A 16,538-nucleotide genomic window follows, 5' to 3' on the forward strand; every position below is an offset into this window, starting at 1 on the left:
CCGCATAATAACAAGAAGACACCACAGGCTGCTCCCCTATATTCAAAGATCAGGACACCACAGGCTGCTCCCTCTGTATAATTATACCAGGACACCACAGGCTGCTCCCCATTATAATTATACCAAGACTGTCCTGGTATAATTATACAGGGGGAGCAACCTGTGGTGTCCTGGCAAGACACCACAGGCTGCTCCCCCTGTATATATATACCTTACACCACAGGCTGCTCCCCTGTATAATTATACCAAGACTGTTCTGGAATAATTATACAGGGAGAGCAGCCTGTGGTGTCCTGGCAGGACACCACAGGCTGCTCCCCCTGTATATTTATTCCAGAACAGTCTTGGTATAATTATACAGGGGGAGCAGCCTGTGGTGTCCTGGCAGGACACCACAGGCTGCTCCCCCTGTTTATTTATACCAGGACACTACAGGCAGCTCCCCCTGTATAATTACACCAAGACTGTTCTGGTATAATTATACAGGGGGTGCAGCCTGTGGTGTCCTGGCAGGACACCACAGGCTGCTTCCCCTGTATAATTATACCAGGACACCACAGGCAGATCCCCCACCCCCATTATAACACCCAATACATAGTACTGTAACTTGCTTTTAGGCCCGGGTCCATGCTCCACTGCTGCGGCTCCCGTCTCTCTGCCCTGCCTTGCTTCCCCACGCTGCAGCTCCATCCTCCGAGTAGCAGTCCTTCGTCCACCGCGGCCTGCCCCTTCCCCCTAGAGGCACGAGTGGTTGGCCAGAAATCTGGCCAAGAATGTCAATGTAACAGGCGGCCGGCCCGGACCCGTGTCGTAAATCCCATGTCTCCGACCCTGGAATTGACCAGGGTTGAGGACATGGAATTTATGACCCGTGTTGACCCTTTCACACAGAAGAAATACCCATGTTATTCAGCAAATTACAGGGTAGAAATTTTCAACCCGGAAATTTGTTCTTCTGTGTGAAGGGGGGCCAGGCTGCTCCCGGCAAAATGACACGGCATTTGAAATGCCATGTATTTACTGGGATTTTCAGACTTTTCTGTCTGAAAGGGGTAAAAGAGGGAAATCCAGGAATAGAGTTTTGTTCCTTATGGAATGGTTCATGTTAGAGGGTATGTAATAATAACCAATATATTAATTATGGTAGGTTGATGATTGACAGTCAACAAAGTATAATGGAGAAAATGCTGATTATTCATTGTTTCCCCCAGCTCACTGAATGGTATTAGTAACCAATCTTGAACAATACATGATAATATAATTCAGAGATATTGTTGACATATACCTTCACAGATGTATGATATGCCCCCAGGCCATCGTCAAGGCTTCTCTGTTTATTGGGGGCATAAGCGAATCTAAGGGGTGGTCAGGGGGTGCCACCCATTAGACAGCCTGTCTGATAAAGTCCAGCGCTAGGACACGCAGCACTGCTCTCCCAGTGGCAGCCTTCACAGCCGCTGGCGCTTATGAGCCGTGCAGGGCTGTGACGGCTGCCTTCTATTCTGAAGCTGCAGCCGGTACGCAGGCTGCATTGATAAGAGACAGTGACGCGGCCCAGCCGTGGCTGCAGTGCGGGACTTCACCACTCTTATCTGCCGTATGCTGCCTGCCGCCAGCCCAACCCGTCATCCTTCCGCCTGCTGCCTGCCACCCTCCCCATCGTCAGGCCGCCTACTGCCTTCTTGCAGGAGTGTCACCCCGCTAAGCCATGCCTTTTCACATGAGAACACGCCCCCTTTTTGGTGCGCGGCTTCGTCGCACGCAGATTCATACTGTACTTGAATCTAGGACCACCCATTACCATTTTTCTAGATATTGCGCTATATCTAGGTGCAGGGTGTGGCACACCCAAAAAACTAGCATAAGCTAGAAAGCCCAGAGCAGCACACCAGAGAGATACTATAGTGTTAATAAATATTAGTGATAGGAAACCAAAAATATATATAGAAAGTGAGAGAGAAGAGAAATAATGAAATGTAATTAAAATAAGAAAGAAATAGTGTCAGTGAGAAAAAGAAAATAATAGTGGTAAGTGTTAATAGAATGTAAGGGTGTGCCGCACTAGAGCCACCCAGCTCAACTAGACCAGGGGCACCGCACCCCACACCATCGTAATAACCAGCAAGGAGCCACATGATAATGGCTCCTTACTTGATATATCTAAACTAAGAGCTACTCAGGGCCGTCTTAACAGCAGTGTGGGCCCCTGGGCAAAGCAATGCACTGGGGCCCTTACCCATTCTCCCCTATTAGGGGTGGGGGGTGCTATCAGCAGCAGCTTTGATGTCCCACGGGTGGCAGGGCGTGCTCTATCTTCCATTCAACATGTAGGACCTGGAGCAGTAACTTCTGCTAATTACTCCTTTACTGCACAGGTGGGAGGGTGAACACTAACGTGTGGAAGAGGGCACTGAGCTTAATGAAGGGTCCCTTGTCAATGACTTCCAGGGAGGTAGGGGGTGTTTTATACGCAGGGGAGGGTTGGATAATGGAGTGGGCTTAATATTCGCCATTTTCCGGTGGAAGGGCAGCTTGTTTGACTGCAGATATCGCCATTATCTAGAAATAGATTTCTTAGCCTTCAATAGTATAAAAACCTAGAGTCCCACCATTCAGGAGGTGCTGGGAACTTGGGGATCAGAGATCAGGAGCCAGAGCAATCCATTGACAAAAATATATAACTGTACACCAGATGTTTGGAGCTGGAGCAGGGACCGGCTGCTGGAAGGCTGATATCTCTGGTACTGGGCATGATAGAGACAAGCCACTAGTGTCGACAGAAAGAAGAGAGTCCCAGCTTTTGGAATATACTCTCAGAAAAAATAGGTCAGAGAAAACCTGAGAAATATGACTGGGAATTGCAATTAACAGGTCGGATGTGGACTGCTGCTTTTAAGTTGGATATCTCCAGTTCCCCAGGGCCGATTTTCAAAATTCTGGAATCCCTGGAAAAAGGGGATCCTCAGCTATCAGAATAGGACCATTATATACATAGGGCCCCTGGGCAAGTGCCCATTAAGCCCATATGAACAGACGGCCCTGGAGCTACCTACCATAGAACAGCCCTGATCCATTTGGTGTTCCAACATTTGGACAGTATGGGTGACATTCTATGTGATGAGATAAATGCGCATGTTTTTTTAGCGCACCACATCGCCGCTATTCGCCCTTTTTGAAATCGCATTTTTCAGTCATAATTCGCATATTTAATGTGATGCGCTTTGGAGGCTGAAAAGTGCAAAGTGGTGCGATTTGCGGCGAAGTGGTGCGATTTTAAGTAACAAAAAAGTGTGATTTCTTCCACCGGTCATGTGCGAGTTTTGGACCAACCGGAGTGCGATTTACAAAACTGTCTCCACATGAGTAAGAACCCCCCAACCTATTGGCCCACCTCTGTCCCCTCCATTATGCATCACACCCCCTATATAAAGGGGCATTGGCGTCATTTCACTCTTTGATAGGAAGTAAGGAGCATGGAGAGGAGCAGTGGCAGTGTGAGTAGAGGAAGAGATGTTGGTGGCAGAGTGAGGAGTGGCAGAGGGAGCAGTGGCAGAGTGAGGAGTGGCAGAGGAAGCAGTGGCAGAGGAAGCAGTGGCAGAGGGAGCAGTGGCAGAGGGAGCAGTGGCAGCAGCCAGCCAAGTGGGAGAGGCAGCAGTGTGGCAGGCAGCATGGCCACAGCAAGGCCAGCCCCAGACCAGGCCCTGGGCATCCAGCCCCAGCAGGAGGAGGTGGAGGATCCGCTGGCATCCCCATCCTATAGCCAAGACCTTGACCATACCCCACACCAGCTGCAGGAGGGCCACATGTCAGAGGTGGAGGAAGATGGAGGTGAGGAGGAGGAAGACACTGGCATGGAGGAGGAGGGGTACATGGCTGGAGTAGAAAATGAGGAGGAGGAGGAGGAGGAGGAGGAGGAGGAGGAGGAGGAGGTGGAAGCTGGCCGCACAAAAAGTGGCCGGAAGGTCAGATTTTCATTTGAGGAAAATGCTGCACTTGTCCGGGCTATCATGCCAGTGTTTGACCGTTTACTTGGCAAATCTCACCACAAGACCACTGCACAGCGCAAAAGGGCTATGTGGAAGGACATCACCCAGGCAGTGAACGCTGTCAGTCAGCACAAGCGCCTGGTGCACAATGTAAAAAAGAGATTCAACGACATCAAAAGGCAGTTGAAAAGTAAAATGGCCATGGAGTTGGAGGAGGCCACCAAGACTGGAGGAGGAAGCCCCACCACTGTGTGCTACACTTTGTATGAGGTGAAGTTGAAGCGCATCATACCCCCTGAGGTCCTGCCTGGCATGCACGTGGCGGATACCGATAGGCCGCAAACGCCATCCAGAGCTGGTAAGTGTGACCCCATGCAATCTTAAACATACATGCCAATGTTTTATAACTATAATGTTCACTTGTATTGTTATGCTAAGTAAAGTGCTGTTGTGGAACTACATAGCCCAGCAAGGTCATGCACAAGAAATTGCCTGCTCCTACTTTCAAATTGCTCATAATGCTGGGCCTTGTAGTTCCACAACTGCTCATATTGATCAACACTGTAACATTCTTTCTATCAGCCTAACATGTATGTGGCCAAAAACACAGAGGTGTACTGGTGGTTTAGCTGCCATGACTACATACCACAGATTATCCAATAGTTGTCATGTGGCCACTAATTTAATAATAATTTTACCAAATAATAGTGTGAAAAAAAAAAATTGTGGTGAATAAATAATGCAGTCCTTATCCAAAGGAAGTATTGTCCATTATGGTCATTTGAATGATGGTTTTTGTAAATGCTTATCCATTGTAAGGTCCATAATGGCTGGCCATCTTTCCTTGCACAGATTGTCCGTCCCGAAGTGCTGCGGCATCCAAGAACAGAAGGCCCGTTGCTGCAGAATCTGTGGAAGCAGGTAAATGAACAACAAACACGCCATTACACATACAGTACACACACCCATGTCACATCAACAATATCTCACACTACATTCATCTCCTGCTGCTACATTGCAACGGAAATGAATGTCATCTGAGCTAGGCATGTGACATATTATTAATGTCAATGTTACATGCTGTATCGGGGTACATGTGTAAGTACATAACACCCCTAGGTATGTGCGTCCAGCATCTCAAGCCCTTTCTAAAACAGTATAGACGACAGTGTGGCCTATATATGCATCAGTACTTACCTCTTCATCTGAATCCACAGGTGCTATACAACTAGGGACCAACCAAACCGACTCTTCAATAATGCTGTTAGACGAAATGGACATCATTCTTGAACCGGTCGAGACCTTTGCGGCAGAGGAAGAAATACAGACCTCATCACAGAGTGATCTTCCCCCAAGTGGGGTGTCTCCCAACCCACCCACCCCCACCCACAAACACACCCCATACAGCAGCTTCTGCTTCCCAAGTAGCTAACTCCTTGGTCAATTTCAAGGACAAACAGATAGAATTCATGGCCTCCCAAAGCCTGCAAATAGGTAACATCCAGGGGTACATGCGTGACACCTTTCTTCAGTTACGCAAAATTGCACGTAGTGTACGGGTAGGTGTAGGCACTCATGTGCGCATTGCTAACAGCATTGACACCCGTTTTGCAGATTTAACTTCTGCTGTAAGGGAACAGAATAGCCATATTGGCAGCCTGGCGCAAAGTATAGCTGCACTAAGCCAATCATGCACAGCGCAGACCAATGCCTTAATAGGTATGCAGGCCCAAATACAGCAGCTGGAAGCCAATGTGGGAGGTGGCGCAGCATCAACCCTCAGCAGTGTATCCAGCACCCCAATAAGTGGCTCCCCCACTTCCCCACCCCGTCGGAGTGTTAGGACCCGTGGTGGGCTTGGTGCAGGTTCTAGAAGTGGTGTAGGGTTGCCTGATGCTGGGAGAAGGTAGCTCATATATATGTTTGTTAATTTTGTAAACTTCAATACATCTTGTAACATGCCCCCACAGTTGTTATGTTTCACCTGCAAAAATGCAGATTGCGTCTGAAAAAGTAGGCAGAAGTAAAAATGTCTAACCGCATACCATTGTGTTTGTGTATTTTTATAAAAAACAATTATTGTGTGAATTATAACATATTGTAATGGTATATGACAATGGGATTGCAATAAAGTAGTGTGGGGTAACTCCTTGGCCGGCAAAGGTTGTGGATCTACATATTCCAGCAGGCTCTGACACTCATGGTTTGGACTGTAATGGTTGTAGTGTGTCAGGGCATGCTGGCACGTGTAGTTCCACAACACCAGTGAGTCATGTTTGACTGCAAACTTCATTCATACATGTATCAAATGTACTTACAAGCTAGATACCAGCAAGGGATAGGTCAGCACCACCATCTGCATCCGTTGGGCTCTGTGTATTAGGCTAAATGTGGGTGGAAGCAGATGGTATTGGTCACAAATTTGTTAATGAGCACACTTACAGCACAGGTACATTTTGGAGTACAGGGCACATGTGCTTACCAGAAAAGTAACGGCTGATGATGTGTGTGCGCACCAGATTCCCCCTCTGCGTACCCCTCACTACCCGAGGTGTGGTAGGTTGGGCTTCCTGCACGACTGCTGCATGTTCCTCCTCCACATAGGCAGGTTGGGACAGGGCTATGTTGTGCAGCATGCAGCAAGCCTGGATGATCATCACTACTTTGGCAGGGTGGTAAAGCAGTGTACCCGACGACTTGTCCAAACACTGGAAGCGACTCTTCAAAACGCCAAATGTGCGCTCCACCACATTGCGGGTTGCAATGTGGGCTTCATTATACCGGTGCTGTGCAGGGCCCTCTGGGGTGCGCAAAGGTGTCATGAGCCAGGAAACACAACCATATCCTGAGTCATCTAAAACACAGATAGGAAGTGATTGCCTTATATGGGAAGGTATATGTTTCTTTCAAACAGGACACAGTGGTAGAAGTGCAATATGCTTGTGAAACAGGAAACACACACATTACAGCAGGTACAAATAAGGACAGACAGGGTAATATGTAAAAAGGTACTTACCTAGTAGCCAGCCCTCTGGCATTTGGTGGTCGGTAAATCTGTTCCAGAGGGCTGAGTGTCTCAGAATATAGGCGTCATGGCAGTTTCCCGGAAAGCCTGCGACAACACTCAGGATTTTCAAGTGAGCATTGGATACAACCTGCACGTTCAGGGAGTGCCACCCACGCCTATTGACGTAGACGTGGCCCCGCACGTGCGGTGCCCTAATCCCAATGTGTGTGCAGTCTATAGCTCCCAGCACGCGAGGGAATGCTGAGAGTCAATAGAAAGCCAACTTGTGGTCCTGCCACTCCTGCTCAGAACTGGGGAATCTGATGTATGTCCGCCACAACTTCTTTAACCCCTTTCTGACACAGCCAGTTTTTGCCTTCCTGACAGAGCCATTTTTTTCAAATCTGACATGTTTCACTTAAGTGGGGATAACTTTTTTTTGCTTTTACTTATCCCAGTGATTTTGAGATTGTTTTCTCGTGACACATTGTACTTCAAGTTAGTGGTAAATTTGGGTCGATACAGTCTGTTTTTTTTTGTGAAAAATACCAAAATGTCGTGAAAAAATGGAAAATTTAGCAATTTGCAAAATGTCACATTTTCTGCTTGAGAGACAAATAAACATACCACTCAAAATAGTTAATAACTAACAAAGACCATATGTCTACTTTATGTTGCCATCATTATTTCAACCTCCTTTTCATTTTTTTGGACACTAGGAGGCTTCAAATATGAATAGCAAATTCTCAAATTTTCAAGAAAATTTCAAACACTGATTTTTTTAGGGACCAGTTCAGTTCTGATGTGACTTTGAGGGACTTGTATGTGAGACACCCCCATAAATGATGCCATTTCAAAAACTGCACCCCTCACAGTATTCAAAACAGCATTTTGGAAGTTTGTTAACCCTTTAGGTGTTTCACAGGAATTAAAACAAAGTGTAGGTGAAATTTCAAAATTTCTTTTTTTTTGCAGAGTTTCAATTTTAATACAGTTTTCTAACGAATACAGTAGATTTTACTAGAGAAATGTGACTAAAAATTGATTCCCCCAATTCTTTTGTTTTCATAAATATCCTATATGTGGCCCTAGTGTGCACGTTGACCAAACCACAGGCTTCATAATAGAAGGAGCACCTACTTGATTTTGGAGCCTCCTTTTTATGAGATTTTTTTTTAGGCACCATGTAGGTTTCTAGGCACCATAAGTGCTAAAAGTTAGGAACCTCCCCCACAAGTCACCCCATTTTGCAAACTACACCCTTCAGGGAATTCATTTAGGGGTATAGTGTACATTTCAAACCCCCAGGGGTTTCACCAATTTTGATACAACTGGGCTGTGAAAATGAAAAAATTTAATTTTTCATTTTCACAGCTCAGTTGTATCAAAATTGGTGAAACCCCTGGGGGTTTGAAATGTACACTATACCCCCTGATGAATTCCCTGAAGGGTGTAGTTTGCAAAATGGGGTCACTTGTGGGGGGGTTCCACTGTATGGGTGCTTCAGGGGTCATTCAACCAGAATCTGTGCTGCAAAATCCAAAAATCACTCCTTCCCTTCTGAGTCCTGCCATGCACCCAACTGGTATTTTTTGGTCACATGTGAGGCATTGCCATACTCGGGAGAAATTGGGGCACAGATTTTGGGGTGCTTTGTCTCCTTCATTCCTTGTGAAAATGAAAAATTTTGAGCCAGATCTGCATTTTTGTGTAAAAAAATGTAATTTTTTACACAAAAATGCAGTTCTGGCTCAAAATTTCTGGCCCAACTGGTATTTTTTGGTCACATGTGAGGCATTGCCGTACTCGGGAGAAATTGGGGCACAGATTTTGGGGTGCCTTTTCTCCTTCATACCTTATGAAAATGACAAATTTTGAGCCAGAACTGCATTTTTGTGTAAAAAAATGTAATTTTTCATTTTCACTGCCCAGTTGTATCAAAATTGGTGAAACCCCTGGGGGTTTGAAATGTACACTATACCCCTAGATGAATTCCCTGAGGGGTGTAGTTTGCAAAATGGGGTCACTTGTGGGGGGGTTCCACTGTATTGGTGCTTCGGGGGTCTTGCTAATGCGACATAGCACCCACCAAAATTCCACCAGAATCTGAGCTGCAAAATCCAAATATCACTCCTTCCCTTCTGAGTCCTGCCATTTTTTGGTCACACATGAAGCATTGCCGTACTCGGGAGAAATTGGGGCACAGATTTTGGGGTGCTTTTTCTCCTTCATACCTTATGAAAATGACAAATTTTGAGCCAGAACTGCATTTTTGTGTAAAAAAATGTAATTTTTCATTTTCACTGCCCAGTTGTATCAAAATTGGTGAAACCCCTGGGGGTTTGAAATGTACACTATACCCCTAGATGAATTCCCTGAGGGGTGTAGTTTGCAAAATGGGGTCACTTGTGGGGGGGTTCCACTGTATTGGTGCTTCGGGGGTCTTGCTAATGCGACATAGCACCCACCAACATTCCACCAGAATCTGAGCTGCAAAATCCAAATATCACTCCTTCCCTTCTGAGTCCTGCCATTTTTTGGTCACACATGAAGCATTGCCGTACTCGGGAGAAATTGGGGCACAGATTTTGGGGTGCTTTTTCTCCTTCATACCTTCTGAAAATGAAAAATTTTGAGCCAGAACTGCATTTTTGTGTAAAAAATTTAATTTTTCATTTTCACTGCCCAGTTGTACCACAATTGGTGAAACCCCTGGGGGTTTGAAATGTACATTATACCCCTAGATGAATTCCCAGAGGGGTGTAGTTTGCAAAATGGGGTCACTTGTGGGGGGCTTCCACTGTATTGGTGCTTCGGGGGTCTTGCTAATGCGACATAGCACCCACCAACATTCCACCAGAATCTGAGCTGCAAAATCCAAAAATCACTCCTTCCCTTCTGAGTCCTGCCATGCACCCAACTGGTATTTTTTGGTCACATGTGAGGCATTGCCATACTCGGGAGAAATTGGGGCACAGATTTTGGGGTGCTTTGTCTCCTTCATTCCTTGTGAAAATGAAAAATTTTGAGCCAGAACTGCATTTTTGTGTAAAAAAATGTAATTTTTCATTTTCACTGCCCAGTTGTATCAAAATTGGTGAAACCCCTGGGGGTTTGAAATGTACACTATACCCCTAGATGAATTCCCTGAGGGGTGTAGTTTGCAAAATGGGGTCACTTGTGGGGGGGTTCCACTGTATTGGTGCTTCGGGGGTCTTGCTAATGCGACATAGCACCCACCAAAATTCCACCAGAATCTGAGCTGCAAAATCCAAATATCACTCCTTCCCTTCTGAGTCCTGCCATTTTTTGGTCACACATGAAGCATTGCCGTACTCGGGAGAAATTGGGGCACAGATTTTGGGGTGCTTTTTCTCCTTCATACCTTATGAAAATGACAAATTTTGCGCCAGAACTGCATTTTTGTGTAAAAAAATGTAATTTTTCATTTTCACTGCCCAGTTGTATCAAAATTGGTGAAACCCCTGGGGGTTTGAAATGTACACTATACCCCTAGATGAATTCCCTGAGGGGTGTAGTTTGCAAAATGGGGTCACTTGTGGGGGGGTTCCACTGTATTGGTGCTTCGGGGGTCTTGCTAATGCGACATAGCACCCACCAACATTCCACCAGAATCTGAGCTGCAAAATCCAAATATCACTCCTTCCCTTCTGAGTCCTGCCATTTTTTGGTCACACATGAAGCATTGCCGTACTCGGGAGAAATTGGGGCACAGATTTTGGGGTGCTTTTTCTCCTTCATACCTTCTGAAAATGAAAAATTTTGAGCCAGAACTGCATTTTTGTGTAAAAAATTTAATTTTTCATTTTCACTGCCCAGTTGTACCACAATTGGTGAAACCCCTGGGGGTTTGAAATGTACATTATACCCCTAGATGAATTCCCAGAGGGGTGTAGTTTGCAAAATGGGGTCACTTGTGGGGGGCTTCCACTGTATTGGTGCTTCGGGGGTCTTGCTAATGCGACATAGCACCCACCAACATTCCACCAGAATCTGAGCTGCAAAATCCAAAAATCACTCCTTCCCTTCTGAGTCCTGCCATGCACCCAACTGGTATTTTTTGGTCACATGTGAGGCATTGCCGTACTCGGGAGAAATTGGGGCACAGATTTTGGGGTGCTTTTTCTCATTCATTCCTTGTTAAAATGACAAATTTTGAGCCAGAACTGCATTTTTGTGTAAAAAAATTTAATTTTTCATTTTCACTGCCCAGTTATATCAAAATTGGTGAAACCCCTGGGGGTTTGAAATGTACACTATACCCCTAGATGAATTCCCTGAGGGGTGTAGTTTGCAAAATGGGGTCACTTGTGGGGGGGTTCCACTGTATTGGTGCTTCGGGGGTCTTGCTAATGCGACATAGCACCCACCAACATTCCACCAGAATCTGAGCTGCAAAATCCAAATATCACTCCTTCCCTTCTGAGTCCTGCCATGCACCCAACTGGTATTTTTTGGTCACATGTGAGGCATTGCCATACTCGGGAGAAATTGGGGCACAGATTTTGGGGTGCTTTGTCTCCTTCATTCCTTGTGAAAATGAAAAATTTTGAGCCAGAACTGTATTTTTGTGTAAAAAATGTAATTTTTCAGTTGCACAGCCCAGTTGTATCAAAATTGGTGAAACCCCTGGGGGTTTGAAATGTACACTATACCCCTAGATGAATTCCCTGAGGAGTGTAGTTTGCAAAATGGGGTCACTTGTGGGGGGGTTCCACTGTATTGGTGCTTCGGGGGTCTTGCTAATGCGACATAGCACCCACCAACATTCCACCAGAATCTGAGCTGCAAAATCCAAAAATCACTCCTTCCCTTCTGAGTCCTGCCATGCACCCAACTGGTATTTTTTGGTCACATGTGAGGCATTGCCGTACTCGGGAGAAATTGGGGCACAGATTTTGGGGTGCTTTTTCTCCTTCATTCCTTGTTAAAATGACAAATTTTGAGCCAGAACTGCATTTTTGTGTAAAAAAATGTAATTTTTCATTTTCACTGCCCAGTTGTATCAAAATTGGTGAAACCCCTGGGGGTTTGAAATGTACACTATACCCCTAGATGAATTCCCTGAGGGGTGTAGTTTTCAAAATGGGGTCACTTGTGGGGGGGTTCCACTGTATTGGTGCTTCGGGGGTCTTGCTAATGCGACATAGCACCCACCAACATTCCACCAGAATCTGAGCTGCAAAATCCAAAAATCACTCCTTCCCTTCTGAGTCCTGCCATGCACCCAACTGGTATTTTTTGGTCACATGTGAGGCATTGCCATACTCGGGAGAAATTGGGGCACAGATTTTGGGGTGCTTTGTCTCCTTCATTCCTTGTAAAAATGAAAAATTTTGAGCCAGAACTGCATTTTTGTGTAAAAAATGTAATTTTTCAGTTGCACAGCCCAGTTGTACCACAATTGGTGAAACCCCTGGGGGTTTAAAATGTACACTATACCCCTAGATGAATTCCCTGAGGGGTGTAGTTTGCAAAATGGGGTCACTTGTGGGGGGGTTCCACTGTATTGGTGCTTCGGGGGTCTTGCTAATGCGACATAGCACCCACCAGCATTCCACCAGAATCTGAGCTGCAAAATCCAAAAATCACTCCTTCCCTTCTGAGTCCTGCCATGCACCCAACTGGTATTTTTTGGTCACATGTGAGGCATTGCCGTACTCGGGAGAAATTGGGGCACAGATTTTGGGGTGCTTTTTCTCCTTCATTCCTTGTTAAAATGACAAATTTTGAGCCAGAACTGCATTTTTGTGTAAAAAAATGTAATTTTTCATTTTCACTGCCCAGTTGTATCAAAATTGGTGAAACCCCTGGGGGTTTGAAATGTACACTATACCCCTAGATGAATTCCCTGAGGGGTGTAGTTTGCAAAATGGGGTCACTTGGGGGGGGGGTTCCACTGTATTGGTGCTTTGGGGGTCTTGCTAATGCGACATAGCACCCACCAACATTCCACCAGAATCTGTGCTGCAAAATCCAAATATCACTCCTTCCCTTCTGAGTCCTGCCATGCACCCAACTGGTATTTTTTGGTCACATGTGAGGCATTGCCATACTCGGGAGAAATTGGGGCACAGATTTTGGGGTGCTTTGTCTCCTTCATTCCTTGTGAAAATGACAAATTTGGAGCCAGAACTGCATTTTTGTGTAAAAAAATTAATTTTTCATTTTCACTGCCCAGTTGTACCACAATTGGTGGGGGTTTGAAATGTACACTATACCATTAGATGAATTCCCTGAGGGGTGTAGTTTGCAAAATGGGGTCACTTGTGGGGGTTTCCTAACTTTTAGCATCTTATGGTGCCTAGAAACCTACATGGTGCCTAAAAAATAATCTCATAAAAAGGAGGCTCCAAAATCAAGTAGGTGCTCCTTCTATTATGTGGTTTGGTCAACGTGCACACTAGGGCCACATATAGGATATTTATGAAAACAAAAGAATTGGGGGAATCAATTTTTAGTCACATTTCTCTAGTAAAATGTACTGTGTTCCTTAGAAAAATGTATTAAAATTGCAAATCTGCAAAAAAAATGAAATTTTGAAATTTCACCTACACTTTGTTTTAATTCCTGTGAAACACCTAAAGGGTTAACAAACTTCCAAAATGCTGTTTTGAATACTGTGAGGAGTGCAGTTTTTGAAATGGCATCGTTTATGGGGGTGTCTCACATACAAGTCCCTCAAAGTCACATCAGAACTGAACTGGTCCCTAAAAAAATCAGTGTTTGAAATTTTCATATTGTAAGCCTCATAGTGTCCAAAAAAATTAAAAGGAAGTTGAAATAATGATGGAAACATAAAGTAGACATATGGTCTATGTTAGTTATTAACTATTTTGAGTGGTATGATTATTTGTCTCACAAGCAGAAAATTTAACATTTTGCAAATTGCTAAATTTTCCATTTTTTTCCGACATTTTGGTATTTTTCACAAAAAAACACAGACTGTATCGACGAAAATTTACCACTAACTTGAAGTACAATGTGTCACAAAAAACAATCTCAAAATCACTGGGATAAGTAAAAGCAAAAAAAAGTTATCCCCACTTAAGTGATACATGTCAGATTTGAAAAAAAGGGCTCTGTCAGGAAGGCAAAAACATGCTGTGTCAGGAAGGGGTTAAGGCTGCTTCAGGCACTGGAGGGGTTAATTTCATGTAGTCTGTGGGACCCCGCAGAACCCCTGGAGTTGATCCTGACAGAAAGAGGAAATTGAAAAGGAGGTTGTTTGGGGTGGAGCTTCAGAAGCACAGAGAGTCCTGCTCAAGAGAGAAAGGCTGCTGTGTTGACAGTGCTGCCTGTCAGTGTGTGGAAGGCAGGGCAGCAGGACTAGAGCTGCATGGATGTAAACTGTGGTGACTGACAGCCAAAGTATGCAGTCATTAGATCTAGTGTCTAGATCGACAGTCAAAAGGTTGACAACTATTGGTCAACATGAAAAAGGTCAACATGAGTTTTCATGATTTTTGTTGTAAAAAACAGACTTGTTCATACTTTTCCATCCACGTGGGCATGGAGTGAGAATATAATAGTGTGCCCGAAGCATAGCGAGCCACACAAGGGGACGCTGTATACGAATAGGTGTCCATGTCAACCTTTATCGACATATACACCCCCAAAAAACATGAAAAACTCATGTCCACCTAGACATTGTAGCCCTAATATACCGTAACCCTATGGAAAGCTGCCTACCCCATCGTTGATCTGCTGGTAATACAGCAAAAGAGCAGCGGCAGACGGCAATGATGCAGGAGCGCACATCAGTGCTCATGGTCCGGCCTACAAGCAGCTCAAACAGTTTTTTGCTCAAAATGACCCAACGTGTATGGACCTTTAGATAGCTGCCTGCTACAGTGAGACACGGCCTCAGACTCAAAGGGATATGTACAGCAGCATTTACAGGCAAAATATAGTGAGTCTTCTGCAGCCAGGAAGGCCCTGCCTGCCTCATCTACAGATACACAGCAAGTGCCTAGGTAGGTCTACACTGCTCTCACACAGTGTCAGGTACTTATGTATTATCTGGGCTCCCATGTTAAATGCACCCCATTTTTTCATACCCCTACTATCCAACTACGCATGGAATTGATTTTATATAGTGTGGCGAGTGCAGCGAGCCCCGTGAGGGGCCGCGGTCTCATAAGAAAAACGGGAGCCCAGATATTACATAAGTACCCAGTGTCATTATAAAACAGTGAGGCCTTGCAAATCTTCAGGGAAACTGCCTAATACAGAGCTCTGTAAGCAGCCTATTAGACTGCAGCTGTTTGATATATTTTATAACGTCAAGTACTTCAACTTGTGGCCACTTACGTGACAATGGGACATTACATTCAAGTATTGTATTGAGGAGGAGTCCAGTTGATCCTAAGGCTTAGTACCCTGTTCCATCTAGAAGAAAAGTAGGGACTTGGACTGACACTGCACAGACACTGTGCCTTTCTTAAGCACTCGTAGCAAAAGTGCTCCTTTTGGGACGAATAGTTGGGATATACAGTGGATTTCTATGGTGTTAATTTGATGTATGTGATGCTGTGAAAACTGACATAGCATATGTGAAATAATGAGGTGAGTATGCCTTATCCAAATTATTCCTCCAAAATGTACTTTTTTTTGCTGAAATCTTACTGGGTACATCTGTAATTGGCACTGCTGGGGCCATGATACGTAACTGGCACTGCTGGGGCCCTGATACGTAACTGGCACTGCTTGGGCCCTGATACGTAACTGGCACTGCTGGGGCCCTGATACGTAACTGGCACTGCTGGGGCCCTGATACGTAACTGGCACTGCTGGGGCCCTGATACGTAACTGGCACTGCTGGGGCCCTGATTCGTAACTGGCACTGCTGGGGCCCTGATACGTAACTGGCACTGCTGGGGGCCCTGATACGTAACTGGCACTGCTGGGGCCCTGATACGTAACTGGCACTGCTGGGTCCCTGATACGTAACTGGCACTGCTGGGGCCCTGATACGTAACTGGCACTGCTGGGGCCCTGATACGTAACTGGCACTGCTGGGGCCCTGATACGTAACTGGCACTGCTGGGGCCCTGATACGTAACTGGCACTGCTGGGGCCCTGATACGTAACTGGCACTGCTGGGGGCCCTGATACGTAACTGGCACTGCTGGGGCCCTGATATAACACTGGCACTGCTGGGGACCTGATATAACACTGGCACTGCTGGGGACCTGATATGTAACTGCCACTAAATATGTGCAAGAAAATAATTGCTTGGTATCCAAATTCAGTGTCTGTAATTGTATAAAATGGTTTTTCATACTTTAAAACCTTGTTTCATGCACAAATAAAATATACTTATTATATGTATTTGATGTGTTTTATGTTCCTATACAACATAAATGCAAAATACCTCATTAAAATATAAATATATTCCAAAAAACTGAATAATTTGTTGCTTCTGGTCCTGAGCATTTTGGGTAAGGGATACTCAACCTGTATATGCAACAAACTGTTGCACACTGTGGGAAGTAACTCCATTCGTCAAGTAAATGTTTGCA

Source organism: Crinia signifera, chromosome 9 (genome assembly GCF_055691185.1).
Source record: "Crinia signifera chromosome 9, ASM5569118v1, whole genome shotgun sequence".
NCBI lineage: Eukaryota > Metazoa > Chordata > Amphibia > Anura > Myobatrachidae > Crinia > Crinia signifera.